Here is a 20,126-nt window from a genome sequence, read left to right on the forward strand (position 1 = left end):
CCTTTAAATAGAATTTGTGGAATCCTCAGAATAATGAGATATCTGAAGACTCGATTAATTTAAACCCGTTAGGTTCTTCAGTCTACCAGAACTGATTTTGAATAAATAAATTGATAAATTACCTAAGAAAAGAAAACTTAAAGTAATAGAATTATACCTGAAAAAGAAACAACTTGATTAAAATATTACAAGTTTTTACAATCTTGAAAGAATGTCAGATTCTATCAATTAGTTCTCAGAAGTATTTAGAAATGTATAAATATTTGTTTATTTCTGTTCAAAATATTAAAAATTTGTAACTTTAATGAAGTCCTTTCTAGCATAAATTCAAGTTTTTATGGATTTTAACAGAAATAAACATAGTTGTTTTCAGGCCTATACTCACTGCTTTACGGGTACGATGCACATTGGTATCACCCAAATATCACTGTAAAATTTGTCACAAATGGAACATAATAATTGCTTTTACACATATCAAGTGAAAAATCCCTAGCAAATTAAGAAATACCATCGTTATTTGAGAAATATGAAAACATACTTAAGGCTTGTAGACAGGATGGGTTTATGACGTACTGCGCTGCTGGTGCCGTCTTTTGTTACTTTCTTCAGGTCCAGGGCTAGCACCGTGGAATGGGAGTGCTATATCTGTAGATTCTCATTATCTTTGTCCATATGACTAGAGCGGCCAGTTCAAACAGCAAAATGGAGGTCAACAGACCAATAAATATTTTTATTTCTGTTCGAACGAAAGTAGCTTGATCCCTGGACCAGTAAATCGCTAGTCCACTGAATTTTTCTTATGTACATTGGCCTACCATTTTGTCACCTATTAAATATTGCATATCGCGATACAATTCATGAAATGATGATGTTTGATAAGTGAAGCAATGAAACAAAAGCAAAGAACTTAAGTGAACACAGATATCACACACGAAATCATTGAAAGTGTAAGACAAAAGACATACGTGTGTCACTGTGAGCGCAAAACCAAATGTACTTGTAAAGTGTTAAAGTACGTATACATAATATTCTCCAAAAATCAAATATTTCTTAATTTGCCAGGGATTTTTCACTTGATATGTTTAAAAGCAATTATGTTCCATTTGTGACAAATTTTATAGTGATATTTGGGTGATACCAATGCGCACTATACCCCTGCTTTACTTCTAAATTGACGTTTTGGCCAATTTTGGCTCTGTCTGGTGATTATGCACTGAAACATAGACATCCAACCAATCCCAACCTGTCATTCAAATAGACTTATATCGGCAGAGTGTGATCTCTAAACCTAATTGCCTACTGTAATATTTACATTCACCACATGGTTAACCTGTCTCGCCCAGCGTGTATACTATTCGGTAGGGTTCGCTATCTTTTGCATTCTTCTTCAGTAATTAGTGTTTTTTCATATTAGTCTTCATCTCATCATTACTTTACTTCTCGCAGCCCAGTACTCGCTACATTCAGCTGCGCGCGAAACGACTGTCGCTTGTTTACACGTTCACGGCCTTCTCGGGAAGGATGTTGTGAAGCGGTGCTCAGAGCTGCCACCTCTGTACTGAGGAACTAGTGAGTAAGATGCTTTGATAGCTGGTGGTGGTGGTGATTGTTACACGATTGGTTTGGACGGTTAGGATTCTTGCTTTGGACAAGACGATTGGTCTGGGCGGTTAGGATCCTTGCTGTGGATAAGACCATTGGGTGGCGCTTCCGCAAGTGGGCCGGCATTGGTAATCATTAGTAAAGACTGAAAAGGAACGTTCTACGCTTGCTATAATCTCACCATCCCACCCCAAAAGACATTCTTTCTTATATAGAAAAATTGAAAGCAAGACAACATGAAAGAAGAAATTGCCACCATTATCTTTACTACCATTGGCCATCTCCGATCAGCTGTGAAGAAGTCCGCTAGAGTTCGCATGTGTGCCACACCAACCTGCGCAAAATAAAAACACTTGCTCGTCAAGAAAAAAATGTAATTTAGTAGCTGTAACCTATCTTTGTAAATCCAGGCCAAGCTCTGTCATGAGAACAGTGGCCCCCTTCGGGGACCACACTCCCTTTGAGAGGCTCTTAACTATCGCCGCGGCGCATGCTGCCCGCACGGCAAGAAAAAAGTTAGTGGTTGTAACATATCGTCACATTTTCTCAACAGTTGGTGACAGCATCACCTGCCGCGAAGCCTCCGTTTGTACAGCGAGCGGAGTGTGAGGCACGCCATACCCAGCCCGCTTGCGGAAGTTTTACCGACCATTGGTCTGGGCGGTTAGAAGCTGCGAAGCGCCCCTAGTTTCACATGGAAACACGATTGGTCTGGATTGGTTCTTGCCGTGCAGATGGTTAGGATAGGATCTGGACAACACCATTGGTCTGGACATTCACAAGCTGCATTGTTATTTTACATGGTGTTTTTTTGTTTGTGCTTTAATTCAGCTGGGGTTCGTAACGCAATGTATTTATTAGCATTGATGGCAATGAAGTTACATTTTGTGCACGTTGACCAATGAGATAGCAAGAAGCTATTTGAGCCATAGCCGATGGCGGGTGCTGCTCTTTATTAGGTTATAAAAGTAAATGTAATTCTGGGGGCGGGATGGTGGATTCCTACACATCGCAATGAACACATCTCTCCTGTAAATAGAATTCCAAGTTAGATTTTGCATTATTTTCACTTCCTTGTAATGTTATAAACGTTGGGCTGTGGGATGTAAAGTTATACAGTTTGAATAAGAAAACTGAAACGTTTGCCACAAAATGCGATCAATCATCTTTGGTGCGGTATCGTTTTCTCTGACATTCAAAGTTGATGTTGGAGTCAATTACCCATCGGCTGCTGTTTTGTAAAGTAAAATCAACATGATAGAGAACATGTTTTCATAATAAATGCGTATATAATGTGGTTGATAGCAGTTGATAAATAGTTAGAAGTAAAGGCTAACGTAAACAATCGTATAATTTTAATACTGAAGTTAATAAAATACTATACAGTTCAAGATATGGCACAGAACATCATTGATTAGAGGTCAGATTATATTTTCTTGCCTGTGGTTAAATTTCGGTAAAACTATTCCCATCTAAATTTATAGTGAGAAGATTCACTTTTCTACTGGAACTTGATATATGTTTTCATGGTACATATGAGGTTAAGTTAGGAGACTCTGTTTAAATAAGAAAACTAAAGCTTTTGACATAAATGTGACCTTTGGTATAGTTTTCTCGCTATGTGCACTTACGAGCTCTCTCGTCACAATTCGAAGACGATGTCAGTGTCTATCTGAGTCTGTTAGTAATACGCATCAACTACTGTTCCGTAAAGAAAATTAGATATTAGAAGAGAACAGTTTTCGTAACAAATACGTGTCGGTAAACGACATGGTTGATAGTTGTTAACTTCTTAGAAATAAAGACTGAGTAAACGATCGCTTCATTTTAATATTCTACACTGAAATTAAGAATGCGATACACCTCAAGATATAGCACAGCGCATCAGTCATTTCAGATGTTTATATTTTCTCGTGTATGATTAAATTTATAGGCTAGCGAGAATGTTATTTCGCTACTGGCGCCTGGAATATGTTTTCATGATATGGTTAAATTAGGTAGTGATGCTGTTTGGATAAGAAAACTGAAACATTTGCCACAAAATGCGATCGATCATCTCCGGTACCGTATTGTTTTCTCGCTATGCACACTTGCGAGTTCTCTCATCGACATTCGAGGGAGATGTCCAATTCGATTAGTAATACCTGTCAACTGCCGTTGTCTAAAAGAAAATTCAAAATGAAAGAGGATAGCATGTTTTCGTAACAAATGCTTAAATAACGTAGCCGATAGCAGTTGTTAACTCGTTACATAAAGGCTGAAGTAAACAATTGCTTAATTTTAATGTTACATACTGAATTAAGTAAGAATGTGATTCACTGCAAGATATGGCAGAATACACCACTTATTTCAGAGGATAGTTTATAATTTCTCGCATCTAGTTAAATTTCAGAAAGGCTATTCCCATGTATATTTGTAGCGAGAATATAATTTCTCTGTGTGTGCCTGAAATATCTTTTCATGATACATAATATACGGTTAGGTTAGGTGACTGTGTTTGAAGAAGAAAACTAGAACGTTTGCCACAGAGGCCTCTGGAGTGATAATATATTTTTTAAGAATGAAATTAAACGTACACTTTCAAGTAGAATTGGATTTTGAAAAATAACAAACGAATAAGCAGTAGTGTGGATATCATCCGCGAAAACAAGCTTTAGACAGACTGATTGGCGTTTCATACTGATTTCAATGTGTATAAGTTTTTCTCACTTTTACAAAAAATCTGATGAGAAATTTGACCTTGTGAATTCTTGCTACAACAGACTTCTACTGTATAATTCAGGGATGGCAAACCTTTACCAACTAGCGTGCCAATTAAGGTCTTGTTTATTGCATTTTACTGTCTAGTGTGCCATTGATTATTTTCCTTTTAAATCGCCATGAAACCTACCATCTGATTTCATTTAGATATTACATTAGTTTGCATTACACATAAATCCATTCGATTGAATGTTTCATGATTTTATTTTGCAAACATCACTGAAAATTACATTTTTAAAAACAGGTAAACCTAATAAAGCAAAGTCAAATCCGTACAGGCCATGAAGGTCCTAGGAACGGTGGAATGTAAACGCTTCCACTAACCTCGGCAGTTGATTGGATAGAGTGGTTAGCTATACGCCCAGCTGCCTTTGCCCACAGTAATTAACCTGGTACTCATTTTTTGGTGTAGGCTGAGTGAACCTCAGGGTCATTTGCAAGTCCAGAAGTTTACCTAATATAATTTGTAAAAATACGGCCACAGAATTGAGACTTTCTTCTTTACTAAAGCATAATGTTAAAATATCCTACGTTGCTAGATTTCCGACCTATTTATTTCATGCTAAAAAAACATTCAAATTTGTTAGTATGTTGTCTGACGTGCCACAGAAATATTGTTCGTGTGCCGCCTAGTGGCACACGTGTCATAGGTTCGCCATCCCTGTTATAATTTATCACACGTCATTATTCATTGCTCAAGCGCACTGTAGCATTTTCATTGGCTAAGATACAATTGGATATGACATCATTCCCAGCAGTGAAGTGAAATGAATTCCGTTACCAACCTGCTCACAGTAAAAACACAACTAAATGCAGTCTATAACGAAACAATGTACTATATGGTCCAATAGCTTTGTCATTAACAGGCACAATAAATTACTTCAGCCTTTTGAAAGCGCTCCTCTCATAGTACAGAATGCTAGAGGCCTAAGAGCTGCTTCACGGCCCTAACCTGGCCAGATTTTTTTTTTTTTGCGTGACCTCAGTCCAATGGTTTTTCACTAGCCAGACCTAACCAATCCAGACCAATGGCCTTGTCACTAGCCATCACAAGTTCATAAGTTGGCAGCCTTGTGCACCGCTCAATCACGTCCTCTATTACAAGATATTAGAATCGTTCCGTATTGACAGTTTTCACTTTACAAAGGAAAAATTAAATGTATCCTAATTCAATACAAAATATACTTCCATCATTAGATGGAGCAATAAAATTCAAACATGTTTCGACTCATCTGCGCCATCTTCAGTGAAATAAGGGGGGTTAAAGTGATTGATGTAATACAAGCTTAGAATGTGCTAAAAACATAATGAAGGAACGAAAAGAAAAGAGACATCACAAAAATAAAAACAATAACAATATTTACATCACTTGATGGAGCAATAAATAACTAGCTGGGACAAATTCAGTGCAAAAAGGTTAATATAAAAAAATAATTTAGAAATTTCAGTTTGATAATTCAAAAACAAGACTAAATCACTGTTGAAAATTCAGGTTGACAGTCTGTCTTTGTTGAAACACCAACACCACGGAAGGCTAGGATCACACTTTTTGGATTCAATTATGTTTCATATAACCCTTTTCTCACTGAATTTGTCTCGGCAAGTTATTTATAGCTCCATCTAGTGATGTCGTCGGCTGTAACTCGATCAGAGTATATGTAACTTCTTACTACATATATTGACCAGTTCAACTCAGTCCATGGATGGGTTTACAGTGTCTAAACAGACCAATCCTGGCATAAAACATACGCCCACACAAATCAAACTGAATGGATGGAGGAGGGTGGGGTTGTAATTGACAGAGTTTTCTTGCTTGTCGCTTAGCCTCTTGATGTCTGCAGCGTTCTCTTTCAAACAAGTTGACAGCGGTGGAGGTAGTGTTCCGCCACAGTGAGCAGTCGACTGCACATTCTCCCCATGTCTGTATATCTATACCAGTTGTCTTCATGATGTTTCAGTTGGTCCTTAAAACGATTAAGAGGGGCTCCATGAGGTCTAGTGCCGGAGCAAAGTTCACCATAAAGAATTTGGCACGGAAGCCTGGTATCACCCATGCGCTGAACATGACCTACCATCTCAGTTGACGAGCGATGACTGTTGCCTCAGTGCTATTTAGCTGCGCTTTGTCGAGAACTGCTACGTTGGTCACATAGTCCTCCCACTTAATATTCAAGATGTATCTCATTTTCTGTTGGTGGATGAGTGATGTAAATATTGTATATTGTTATTGTTTTTATTTCCATCACGTGTCTCTTGTTTTTTCTTTTGTTCCTTCATATTTTTAGCTAGTATTATGTAGATTACTTTAATCCCCCCTTATTTCACTGAAGATGGCTCAAACTAGTCTAAACGTTTGAATTTTATTGCTCCATCTAATGATGGAATTATGTTTTGTACTGAGTTAGGAGAATACATTTAAGTTTTCCTTTGTAAAGCAATCACGTCCTCAGCGAGAAACAAACAAATGGCAGTGCATATGCGCGTAATGTCTGTGCTAAGAAAGGTGTTGCAGTAACTGAACTTTTGTCATTCAAACAGCATCGCCCAACCTAACTCAACCGTACTATATGCATGATGAAAACATACTTCAAGCGCCAGTAGAGAAATAACAATCTTCTCTCTATAAATAAATGTATATGATAATAGCCTTTCCAAAAGGTTTTAAATAAATTTACTTGATAATAGCCTTTCCAAAAGGTAACCACATGCGAGAAAATAAACTAACCCCTGAAATCAATGATGCACTCTACCATATCTTGGAGTGTCCCATTCTTACTTAATTGCAGTGCCGATATTTAGCATTAAAATTAAGCGATTGTTTGTTGAGCCTTTATTTCTATCTATTTACCAACTGCTATCGGACACGTATTTACGCATTGATTACGAAAACATGTTATCCTCTCCATTTCAAATTTCCTTTACGAACAGCAGTCAGTATGTATTATTAATCGACTCTGACTTTGCCTTCGAATGTAGACGAGAGAGCTCGCAACTGGACATAGCGAGGAAGCGATTCCAAAGATGATCGATCGCATGCAGTATAATCGCTGGGTGCACAAATATCAGTAACGGAAAATATCCTGCACGCTTAATCGCTCGTAATAACGGATGCGTCAGTGACAGGGCTCTCGCTGTAGCCGATGGATAATACACAGTTCAATATAGGAATTTTGAAAGGACTGGTAAAAACTCGTAACGGAGTTCTACTGTATTAGGTTATGAAAGTAAATGTACTTCTGGGGGATGGTGGATGGTCGCAGTGAACACCTCTCTCCTGTACTAGACATTCCACATACCGTAAAATTTATAACATTTCAAATTCAGTAAGTGCAGCCTAAGTTTAACAGTGTTAAAATGGATTTAAAATTGTACAAATCTTATGTAGAATACCTTGTTGAGGATAGATGTGTTCTTTGCGACAGCCAAAGGCTCACCTATCACCCCCCAGAATTACATTCCCTTTTATAACTCTTTTACAATTTACTTTACGTCTTACAAACACAGATAGGTCTTACAGCAATAACGGGATAGGAAAGGCCAATAAACTAATTTAATTTAGCACGCGCCGTTATTCATTGCTCAAGCATCCTGTAGCATTTCCAGTGGCAGAGATACAATCGGATGTGACATCATTTCCGCCAGTCTAGTGAAATGCATTAGGTTACCAACCTGGGCACAATGAAAACAGAACTAAATGCAATCTGTAATGAAACTATGTACAATACAGAATAACTATTTTTTTTTTGAACTTTATAGTATTGGAAGATAGAGCCCACTTGCAGCTTTGAAAAATTTGTGCTTCCTCGTGTCAGCAGGAAGTGTAAGCTTTTTCCTGCCAAAGCCGGGAATGGAGTATGACCCGTGCTTTAGATACCTCCACCTCTTGTCACTATTTTGTGTGTGCACCGCTGGTCTGTGGCTTGGCATTTTCCTATTTCCCTTGTTATGACCACTTCTGCCATCAATAAATTGGAGTGCTTGACACAAAGGTGCACGAATCCTTAGTGTTCCAGGCAGTCGTAAGCCATCCATTTTGATTGTGCCTGGCAACACCTTCTATTTAATAACTGCGAGCAACGTTGCCATTCCTTTTCTTCACTGAGGCAACGAAGTTATTATGGTTGTCTCCACCCTTCCAAATAATCACTGTCCTTCCATGCGCCTTCCTCTGTTGTGCTTTGACTTTCCGAACTTACCTTCGTCTGATCGATTACTATGTCAGGACCACCTGTTGTTTTTTTTTTATCGGCATCCACCCTCGCTGCACAATCCTCGACAAAAGTTACACCTGTCAACGAAAATTGCTTGAGAAAAACCAACTCCTGCTTGGTTTTAGTTAAAGTACACCACAGAACCGAAAAGTAACCTATTTCAAATGAGGACAACTTCGAGTCAGCAAAGAAAGTACCTTTCCGCACACTCTCATACTAATGGCATTGGGCATTCTCTTGGCCTTTGGATGCCACATTAAAATTATGTGATTGTTATTCTTATTCACCGTTAATTTTATGTCACATCCACACTTCGTCTAATACTCTACATCAGTCTGTAGTGTTCAAGGAAACTGCCTGAGGCATAATACCACCACTGTTTTGTAGTATGAATGGTACACTTTGACATATTTCAGGTGCGGGCCTACGTCACATGTCGCACATGAATTTTGCTTTACCTGAACACTTACATTTCTTTTCCGTGCTCGTGGAAATAATCCAGTGGTTCCTTCTGTCAAAGTGACTATGTTTTGAATTACACGGTTGTTTTCCCCTTCTAGAAACAGTTCCATGTGTCTTCAGCGAACTAAGGTATACATCCCTTTGATACTTCAGGAGACTTTGCAATTTATCATCCGGCAAGACTGCGCATTATCAAACCTGCATTGACAATACAATCATCCAGCAAGTAAATAAAGATTGGCCAGTATCTTTTTTTTAATACGTATTCTGGTTGTGCATGTTGCCACTAACTGATCTATTAAATTACGCTGCCCATTCCTTTATTATAGGAGCCAAAAAAGGTAGGCTGCTTCATTGTCACTTTTCCTTTCTTTTCCTTGGACCATCTAGAGCAGGTTCCCTCTCTATTTTCACCGTGGTAACATTATCCTTCCACCCGACAGCAAGTATTTCACTGTTATTTATAAGTTTCATTTCCGTATTGATGGATATTACTTTACAGAAAAACAATATATATACAAATCTCCACCTTATCAATACAAATTTATTTCACATTAAGCAGGTAAATATAGTCAAATAGTCAAGACTAGTTTCGACCCCTAGGGGGTCATCCTCAGTTGACATGCATTAAAAATTGTATTGTTCATAAAAACATCACATATAGTGGTAAAAGTTTAGACTAATTTAGACTGATCATTAATGTTGGTATGTCTAATGTATGACTAGTGTGCATCGTTCATGAAGACACATATCACCTTACTGCTACTACCATCCAATTTTTAGGTTATATAATATGGAACACACATATGTTTGTGTAACTCAACAGTGGCAAATTCAACTATATACACAATTGGCTATTGATTAGTCACATGAAAGTACAGAACACTGGCTTGAACATTTCTGATTGAGGTATCAATGCAACACCTTACTTGCATACATCCTAGAAGCTAAATTCAGTTTGTAAGGCCCATTACTTCTGATTGAAACTTAGTATGAAGTTAAAATTTGAATAAAAATATTTGCTAATGTAGACATTAAAATGTTGTTAAAATGGGCATATAGTCAAAAACAGTGGTATGTATGCCACACATGTCTAGTTGAAAATATATTACATTGATGTTGTTTATGTGCGGTACAACATGTACACTGATTTGGAATAAATGAGGTTTGTATATATAGTGTTCCAACAAAATGGATCCGTAAAAAATATTATATGTAAAGACAATTGGTATTATAATGATCCGCTGCGGATCAGGTAATGCTATTTATTTATCTGGAGATATTATTGGCAGCTACAGATGTTGGAGTTATTAGAAATGTTAATGGAGCATGTTTTCTTCCGTAGTCGCGATGTTTATAGTTGGTGGCATTAGTCAAATATGTTGAAAGTTATGCGTCTTGGTGCACGTTGATTTGTCCTGGAAGCTTATATGTTGTAAAAAAACAAGGTGGAGTGTCTGGAAATAGAAATAATAGTGTGATAATGTTGTGGATAGAAAGTGTAATAGTGAATCGTATGTCGTTTTACTTACGTAAAGTGTTGGAACCGTGCGTTCTTTGTAGCTGCCTGTTGGGATCTGATACGTGTAGCTCTGAGATTGTAGTTAGCGGCGGTAGAGGGGAGGTTTGGGGGGATGGGTGGAGTGTTAGTGATGGGAGTGGGGTTGGAGGGGAGAGGGTTTTGAGGCGGTTGATTTGAACATATCGATTTTTGTTTGCTTATTCTTTTGATATAGAAATCTTTTAATAAGGGAATTACTGCATGAAAAAGGATATTGTTTCTGTCTATACTTTCATTAAGGTTGGAGTTTGGATTCACGTATTTGTCTAAATTTATGTAAAATTCTTCTATTATACTGAGCAAGGGACTTTTTGGATTCATATTAAGGATTTGCATGTCGTTCTTAATGTCCGTGAAATTATGTTTTTGATCGTCAATATGCTAAACTAAACTTTTACCACTATATGTGATGTTTTTATGAACAATACAATTTTTAATGCATGTCAACTGAGGATGACCCCCTAGGGGTCGAAACTAGTCTTGACTATTTGACTATATTTACCTGCTTAATGTGAAATAAATTTGTATTGATAAGGTGGAGATTTGTATATATATTGTTTTTCTGTAAAGCAAGTATTTCACCCAAAGAGCGGGAATTGCTTGTTCCACATGGCTATTTCTTCATTTCTCCTGTGCTTACGGGAGGGCATTTCTCAGTATGGCCGTCTCGAATAGTTCCCGTAGCATAGTAACCTTCAATAGGCTGGTGTTTGAGCAATTATCAAAGTATAGATTGAACCCTTCTGTTTGGGGGTACATCAGCAGATTTTATTAGTGAGATAACTACACTAGTGTCCAAAAGTTAAGCAAAATCACTGAACAGACGGAAGCTGACTCATACAACTTGTCCAAAAAAAAAAGTGTCAGAAAGGTTCTGATAGCCAAGGTACAACTTTGACAATTAACAAAACTTGGCAATGTCTTCCACAACAAAATATGCTGTTAATAATGTGTATGGTTACCCCTAACATCTACACATGCTTCGCAGCGACGTGACATGCTCTCTATCAGTTGGTCCAAGAGCTCTTGTGGCAGTCGATCCCTTTCCTCCGAAAGGGCAATGCGATGGTCTTGGAGGGTCCTTGGTGGAGGCTGAGGGGATGCAATTTGCCTCCCCAATGCATCCCAGGCATGTTCTATAGGATTCAGATTCGCAGACCTCACTGGCCAGTCCATACAACGAATGTCTTCCCCAGCCAGAAATTGATCCAACAGGGCAGCGTGGTGCGGTCTGCCATTATCGTCCATTAAGAGGAAGTCTGGACCAACCGCACCTCTGGAGAGTTGAACATGTGGTCTCAGTACCTCATCCCTGTATCTCTGAGCATTAAGTGTTCTTTGGACCACCCATGAAGATGTGCAGGTCTGTATGGCCATTCAACATGATGCCATCCCACACCACGACGCCACCACCATCATACTGGTCCCGTTTCAAGATGTTCCTGTGGTTGTATTGGCTACCCAGTTCTCTCCAGATTAATGTGCGATGGGAATCATTATGCAAACTGAAGCGGGATTCATCTGTAAAGAGCACGTGCCTCCGTTCATTCATGGTCCATTTTCGATGTTGACGGCTCCACGGTGAACGGGCCTGTCTCTGTGCTGGAGTGAGCGGGACGCACACTGTTGGACATCAGGCAAACAGCCCTGCTGTTCTGAGCCTCTGGTACACATTTTGCTGGGAAATGGCAACCCCTGAGACGGCTGCAAGCTCCGCCGACAATTGTCTTGCAGGTGCATTTCGTCGGGCGGTTAAGGCCAGATATCGGTCCTGCTGTGGGGTGGTTATCCTTGGTTGACCTGGTACTGGCCTACAGCTAACATCGTTCTCAAAGCCTGGAAATGACACTTTGTGGCACATTCAAGGATACGGCGAATTCAGTCTCTGTCTGACTTGCTTCCAGGCGGCCGAGTATTCTGTCGTGCAAAATGGAGTCGTCGTGCCATTATATTGTAACTTTCACCCCGAGGCTACACTCCGCATACTGAAGAGGGCAAAAACGACTGAGGGAGTATGGGGCGCAGACACTGGCTGTGTTTACCTTGTGATTACGCCGCTAGTCAAAGCAGGGAACACTCCTTTCCTATACAGAACGAACACGTAAGGTTGGTAGGTGCATATGTCGTGCGATTTGTGGTCTATTTCCTGTTGCCCAGCCTACTCGTAACTTATGCTTAACTTTTGGACACTAGTGTATATCACCACCTAAGCCAAATGGCTTCTCATCATTTTCTTCCTTCCCTGTGTACATTTTGAAGGACACCATATTGACTGGTAGATACTTCTGCTAAAATCTAGGAAAAGTTTTCTCCGCACATCAGTTAACCTTGAGGGGAAAGCAGAGAATGCTAGTCACAATGTGGAAAGAAAGAATCCACCACCTTTCCAACTGGATAGAGCCAAAGGAAAGTCTTCCATGTGGACACCAGGAGAAGTGGACAGTATGGAAAGCCCTTAAGACTCCGTACAGAAGTCGGCAGAACCAAAGTAAACTTGTGGAAGTGGGGCTTCACAAGTGATTCATCACTTTGTGATTGCGGAGAGCAGCAGACGATCCAACATCTATGTCAGTGTGTTTTATGTCCTTCAATGTGCACTATGAAAGACTTGATTGCAGCCTCCCCCAACGCTATTGACGTCGCCCAATACTGGGCAAGCATCATCTAGCTCTCGAATATTGTTGCTCTATCTGTGATTGTATAATAGACTTGTATATTTGTATAGTAGGAATGTAGATATCTTGTTGCTTTTTGTTAAATATCTATAAGTAAAGTTGATACTTCTGACACGAATAAAGAAAGAAAGAAAGAAAGGACACCATACAACCACATGAACAGAGTGCCCAGTTCTTGAATCCAAATCTGATTGGTTTACCTCTTATATATTGCTTAGCATAATGTTCCCCATAGTATGGAATCATACTTTCGTCTGTAGACATGTGCTCGTAGAGTCCACCATGACTCCTGAAATTTTTGTTCAGAATATCGATAATAGGTCTCGGCTTGTACAGGCGATCATTCGGGTCATTGTTGTCATTATCATTGAAATGCAGGTAGTACAAAATACTTTCAAATTTATTACAGCAGATGCTGTTAGTTAAAAGCTTGGGAACATCCTTCTATTGTGATATTTAGCATACCCTAATGAGAGCAGGCCCCCTATCTGCACCCAAAATTTGACTCTGTTAGGCTGAGAATAATATTTTTCTGAGCTGCATATTTATTGCTTTCTTATTTTCTGTACCAAGTTCTTTGAATAAAACAACTGAAAAAACTGCAGTGGTGTTTGGCATGTTTCTGTGGTGTCAGACCCAGGTACTGGTTCGCACTGTGTTTTCAACGCAGGATGAGGATCTGATTTCTTTCACGTAAAATTTTGTTTTTCCCTCGCAGGAACACTATTTTTCTTTCATGGGAGTCCGCCATCTCAATCTGTTTCAGGTAACTGAACAACTTTTGAACCAGACGTGATAGGTTCTGGTGTAAGTTGGAGAGAATTTTCGGTTTCTACAAGATCTGCGTCAATAGTCTGTATTTCATATGAGGAGATAATAATCCTCCAACCAATGTAGTTAAGGTTACCCTCATGTTCATCAGTTTTATCACTGTCAATGTCTGTCTCCCCACCCTCTGCCGGAACTGCAGCGTATACTACGTTCTCAGTGTCATCACTGTCTTTCTTGTTCTCTTCCTCAAGCATTTCAGTTATCTTGCCTACAGGAAGACTGAAATAAAATGAAAAATACTTCCTGTACTCATTATGTTGAGATCAGAAATATCCTACAGCGATTAGAACATTTAGTTCATATTGTATAAGGAGAACAGTGTGAGACTGCTTTGGATGTGATCCGATTTTTTGGATCCGTGAAAATAAATCTCATTATTTCCAAAATGTATGAATGTACTTGCCCAAAATGCATATCAAACAAAAGCACTGATTCTCAACAATATTTCTAGAACAAATAAGAGAATGGAGAGAGGCCATCAAGATGACAAGAATGTGTGTGCGCCGTTCGCTCCGTGCCGGGAAGGTCCCAGGACAACACCCTCTGTCGGCGTTGCCACATGGGGAGGTATTGAGAAATTCCCGCTATCATACAATATGACACATGACTGCGACCTCGCTGAAGGATCACGGTGCACGAAGAGGTCTGTGGCCTAGCTACCGACGAGAGTAATAGGCGTATTGACGTGATAGCCTTTCAACCAGCTAGCAAGCAAGGACTAATTTTAGATCCCACAATACGGTTCGAGTTGCACGTTGGCCAGGCCGAAGAGGTGGACGCCGAAAAGAAGGCAATTTACCAGCCAACTGTAAACTACTATAAAGTAGTGATGGGCAACGCTTTCGCTGACGTCACAGATCTCGAGACTCTCGCGAGAATCCTGAGACCGATCGTCCTGTAGCGCAAGCTGTGCGAAAACATGTGACCCAATACATTGTCAAAAGCCTGGAAAAGTACTGCATGTTCAACTGTGAACCCCTTAATACCATTAACTAAAGTGGAAACAGAATGTCAGTATCTTAAACTGTTCACGACTTCTTTGGGGTGGACATCTTAGGTGAATAACAATGCATAATTTGTGAATAACTGTAGATAGGATGTACATCTACTTGGATACTAGAGGCGTGCATTATTCAAACCTGAGACGGGAAAGATGTGCTTTGCTACATACGCAACCCCCATTACACGAGTGGAACGTGTAACAGGGGTGATGGGCAACGCTCTCGAGACCGATTCTCGTGTGCTGCGAGCTGTGCAACGTCTCAGTAACTACGAGTGTAAGCTTGATAGTTATCATCAGCAGTTCTCACATGGAAACGTGTGTGACGACGAAATTTTTCAAAATGCTATGAAAGGACTGCATGTTGAACTGAGCTCCTTACCATTAACGAAACTGAATACAGAATGCCAGTACCTTAAACTGTTCATGAGTTATGTCAGGTGGACTTTTAGCTGAATAACCCGTATAATTTCTAATAATAATTATTAGGATGTAATCCTACCTGGATACCTCACAATCTTTGTCGGCAGGGTAGTTTCTTGTGATTCAGACCGGGCCGGAGGTGTTCATTGATATTATGCGTTTGTAAGTGCCGGATCATCCCAGAAGTATTTCTGCCGATGTATTTTACTTCTTTTGAATAAGCAACACAGTGGGCTGTGCTATGTGACATCTCTTAAAAATAACCGACATCCACGACTTACGTTGCGTTCCGGACATGGTCTTCAAGTTGTCGCATACATTTCAACACAGTTCACATTGCAGTCATATATCGAAGTAGCTACCTAATTATGACGCTAATACTCTATAGCAATTTAGATTGCACATTTCATTCATGCGTAATGGTGGTTGCATATGCAGCAAGGCGCATCTTGCCTCGTCTCGAGTTCGAATAATGCACGCTTCTAGTATCCAGTTACGTGTACCTACAGTGGCCGTCAGGTTCTGTACTTAAACCACTCATTTGTGTACCTACCAGTGCAAACAATGCCAGAATTATGTTATACTGCGTCAAAATAGACCTTGGTATAAATGAACGCTCTAGTCGCTTGTTGACACGTATTTACGCAAATGAGAAGGCCCGTGGTTGGCTATTTGCATATTCGGAACAAACAACATTTACCTCCGACTACCTGCAGGCCTACGACACGCTGCTTGCCGCACATTGTGGGGACAACGCTCTCAAGATTTCTCGCGAGAAATAATGCCTGCGCTAGTCTCGAGATCTCGAGACCTCGTCTCAGACTGCCCATCACTACTATAAAGATAAATATCATCTAGACAATATTTCCGTCCATGGACTCATGATTGGAGCTCGAGGCACAGTCCCTAAATTTCTTGTACCGCTATGGGATTCTCTCGGCCTCAGCCGGACACGACTTCACAACATCGCTATCGTCGCAATAAGAGGTCCAGTGACCATACTCCGCAATAATCTGTATAACATTTGAACAACAATATTGCAAATTTATTCCTGAGCCTTGTGATTTTTCTACCTGGCACACTAGCAAAGTCAACAGTAACTTAGAAAACAAAATACATTGTAGTCGACATACTTAGTCCTTGTGGCAGCCTCCGCGTGGGGGAAGTTGTAATATAAATAAGTGATAGTTTTGCATAATACTTACCACCTGCTTACGCCATGCTGTCTTCTAATTGATACTATACCAGTCTGGCCTACTGCACACACTAATGGTGTTCACTTGTTCAGAAAGAATTACTGAACATATATGAAAGTGGAAAGAAAAGAAAATTATCAAATATAAAGCCCGAAATACCAAGATCTGATTTTTTGGATCACATGCACTAGTGGGTTAATGTTTACCTGTCTGATATTACTGTTAATGCGCTGAGGGGAATAAATTGAAATTTGATCATATTCTTTTATACGTAGTATTCCCCGAAAATTTCTAAGGACACAGATCTGTGTGTGTGTATAAAATAAGAGTTTTGTCTATATCATCATCGGTTTGCCCTTCCAGCGAGCCGGGTAGGGTGTTTGAAAACGAGCGTCTTCCAAAGTTGCCTATTCAAAAACATTTCGTTGTCCAAGACAGATTCCCAATTCCATCCTCTTCTCTCCACGTCTTCCGTCAGTTGGTCCATCCATCTTCTTCTTGGTCTTCCAGCTGGTCTTCTACCTACCGTTGTGCTATTCATTCGTTTTGTCTATATATTGCTTAGAATTTAAAAGGAATGGTATTTCTGCATTGGTTGTGTCCACAATAGCAAGGAAATGCACTTTTTAAATTTGTCATGTATTTATACACGGGCATCACAAGAAAATGGCTGGGGAGAATTTAATGAAAATCAGTATGTAAAGTCAGAGGATGATCCATTACAATTTAGGCTATAAATAATTTTATTCACGCTAAATGAAGTGGTAGTTTAGGGGAAGGCCTAAAATTTAATTCTCAAATATTTGTTAATGGTCCTATCAATAAATACGGCAGAACTAAAGTTATACAGAATTAAATTTTCGATCATTTGTCATACATTTTTTACTGTACTGGCTATAACAGAGATATTCGTGAATTTTAATTCTGTTGCTAGGTTCATATCACTGCCGAGCCATGAGAAAATGGGTGAACAGAATTGAATGAAAATCGGTATGTAAAGTTGGGGAATAAGAAACTACAGTCTAGGCTTTAAATTTTATTCATGCTGAATGAAATGGTAGTTTAGGGGAAGGTGCTTGAAATTTAATTTTCAAATACCTTTATTTGTCCTTTTTGAAGTACCACAAACAGAAGTCATTTGTCTTATTATTCTCTTTTGCTGTGCCATCTATGAGTGGTCGTGATTGTTTTTAAGAGGAAGTGCAACTAGGCAACCGTCCTCTGTATAATGCTAATTGGAGCGAAAAGTGGAAGGGGTCCGACACTTTTTAAAGTATCAGCCTAAGAAAGTCGAGGGCCACGAAGGATGTGAAAATGAAAGATTCTAGGCCTCCATGCACTATGGTATCGGGGGCAGAAAACACCAGAGTTGACCAAGGAAGATCGTAAATGACGTAAATAAAACTAAATGTGAAGGCCTGCAGTATCAAAAGTTCATAAAACTTATCAACAATAACATTACATTGACCATTTTTTAATATGCTTGGTCTCTTCTGTGACCACTCATCTCCAATGGAGGTTATTAATGCTGTGTACAGAGTATAACAGTCTGCCTGACTATTGGCGGGAAGTTAGATAACTTTCTTCTTTAGCATGCCATTCCTCTGCTTCATAAATTTTTTGGTACTACTGGTAGGCTACATAACACACTGGATTATCACAATATTCTAGCTATTGCATCCCTACTCTGAGGGGCTGATTGGAATGAGCAGCGAGTGCATTTAAAATAGTTATGGCAGAGGAGTGTTCACAGCTGACGGTGGCATGGTCATTCCAGTTTATGAACTTCGGATTGTTAGTTTAGCAGCATAGTACTGTTCGTTAAGTGAGGAAATGTGCAATGTTTCATTTGATCGAGTATTTCATACAGTATTGCTTGTAATCGTGACATTCCTACTGACTTCCTTATAATGACCTATGTTGATTTCAGTTTGGAAAACCGGAATGACAGTCTTTCTGAGGATGTAAGAATGCAGGTGAACAGAGTGTCTGCCATTATAATGAAAACTGCCCAAATTGATTGACCAGCAGTAGGCAAGTGGGCCTGCCATCATAAAGAAATGCCTCAAATTGATTTTGACCTATATCGGGCAAGAGGGCCTGTCATTACATTGAAAATTCCCTAACCCAGTCTTCGCGTGAGAAAAGACGGAGTGTGGCTTCCCCGTCACTTTTTTGGGGGTAACATTAAGAGCTGTGCAATTTAATATAATCTTAAAACATGTACACTACTTAACCTAGAATTCTGTATACAATGTAAAATTCCCTAGCGGAGCACGTACATCAGTTAGTGAAGGCTATGTCAGGGATTAGTCTTTTACCACTTTGCAGCAGAGGATGCGCCGCTATCGCCATACGGAATTTTAGAGCCCTAACAACCCCTTCGCAGCCGTAACCTGGGGTCTTACGCCTCTAGATCCCCTTTGCTTCTTGATCACAATCCAGACCAGTGGCTTTGTCACTAGGCATGATGAAATATTTAAGCTTTTTTCGCCATTATCCAACACAGAATGCGCTGCTATCACCTTACACAATACTAGAGGCCTAAGAGCTGCTCTGGGCCCCACACTTTGCTTGATCACAATCCAAAGAAATCCGCTAGTTCGTATATTCAAAGTAGCACTACATCCCCTAACAATGTACTGCTAGTTCTTGAGATCAAGAGTTATCAGCCTTGTACACCGCATGATCACGTCCACCATGAGAAGTTAGCGAAAAAAGAATGACCGTGCAATCGTGCCTAGATGTCTGCGCTGAAAATGTGCTTCGGTTGCTGAACATTTGTTAGTAATACTGGTGAATTACTTACATTTACAAAAAAAAAAAAAAAAAAAAAAAAAAAAACGTTGAAAGCTAGAAAAGCAAATGGGATTGATAAGATTTCTGGGAATATACTATAGGCGATGGGTTGGAATATAGTGCCATATCTGAAATTCTTGTTAATTATTTGGATTACTGTACCATATGAATGAGGGTGACAATTGCAGCCCCAGTGTACAAGGGAAGGGGTTATAAGATAAAACGGATAATTACAGGGAAAGCTTTCTCTCTGGTTATATTATGTTTGTAAAATTACTAACTGGTTTGATAGAAGGCAGTTTGGGTTTAGGAAACGTTATTCCAGTGTTGCTCAACATCTAGGTTTCTGGCAGAATGACATGTGTTAGATTCAGGAGGTCAAATGGACTGTATCTCTTGACGTATCCAAGGCTTTTTATAGGTTAGATCACGGGAGACCACTTATGAAAATAAGGCCTATTGGATTAGACAAAAGATTGGTTGAATGGCTGGCTAAATTTGTGGGAAAAACTCAGAGTAAGTGAAGAGTTACCTGTTCCTGCAATTATGAAGTTGGTAGGGGGGGGTGCCCCAGTAATAATACCTTTTTCTTATATACTAGCTGTA

The 20,126-nt window shown here is 39.5% G+C and overlaps 1 protein-coding gene across 4 annotated transcripts in view; it reads left to right on the plus strand.

The window, feature by feature from the left end:
• The window catches only part of LOC136866098 (pre-mRNA cleavage complex 2 protein Pcf11), a 444,626-nt gene that overhangs the window by 911 nt on the left and 423,589 nt on the right, over window positions 1-20,126 (plus strand). The window lies entirely within an intron of this gene.

The sequence above is a fragment of the Anabrus simplex genome, chromosome 3 (genome assembly GCF_040414725.1).
Source record: "Anabrus simplex isolate iqAnaSimp1 chromosome 3, ASM4041472v1, whole genome shotgun sequence".
Lineage (NCBI taxonomy): Eukaryota > Metazoa > Arthropoda > Insecta > Orthoptera > Tettigoniidae > Anabrus > Anabrus simplex.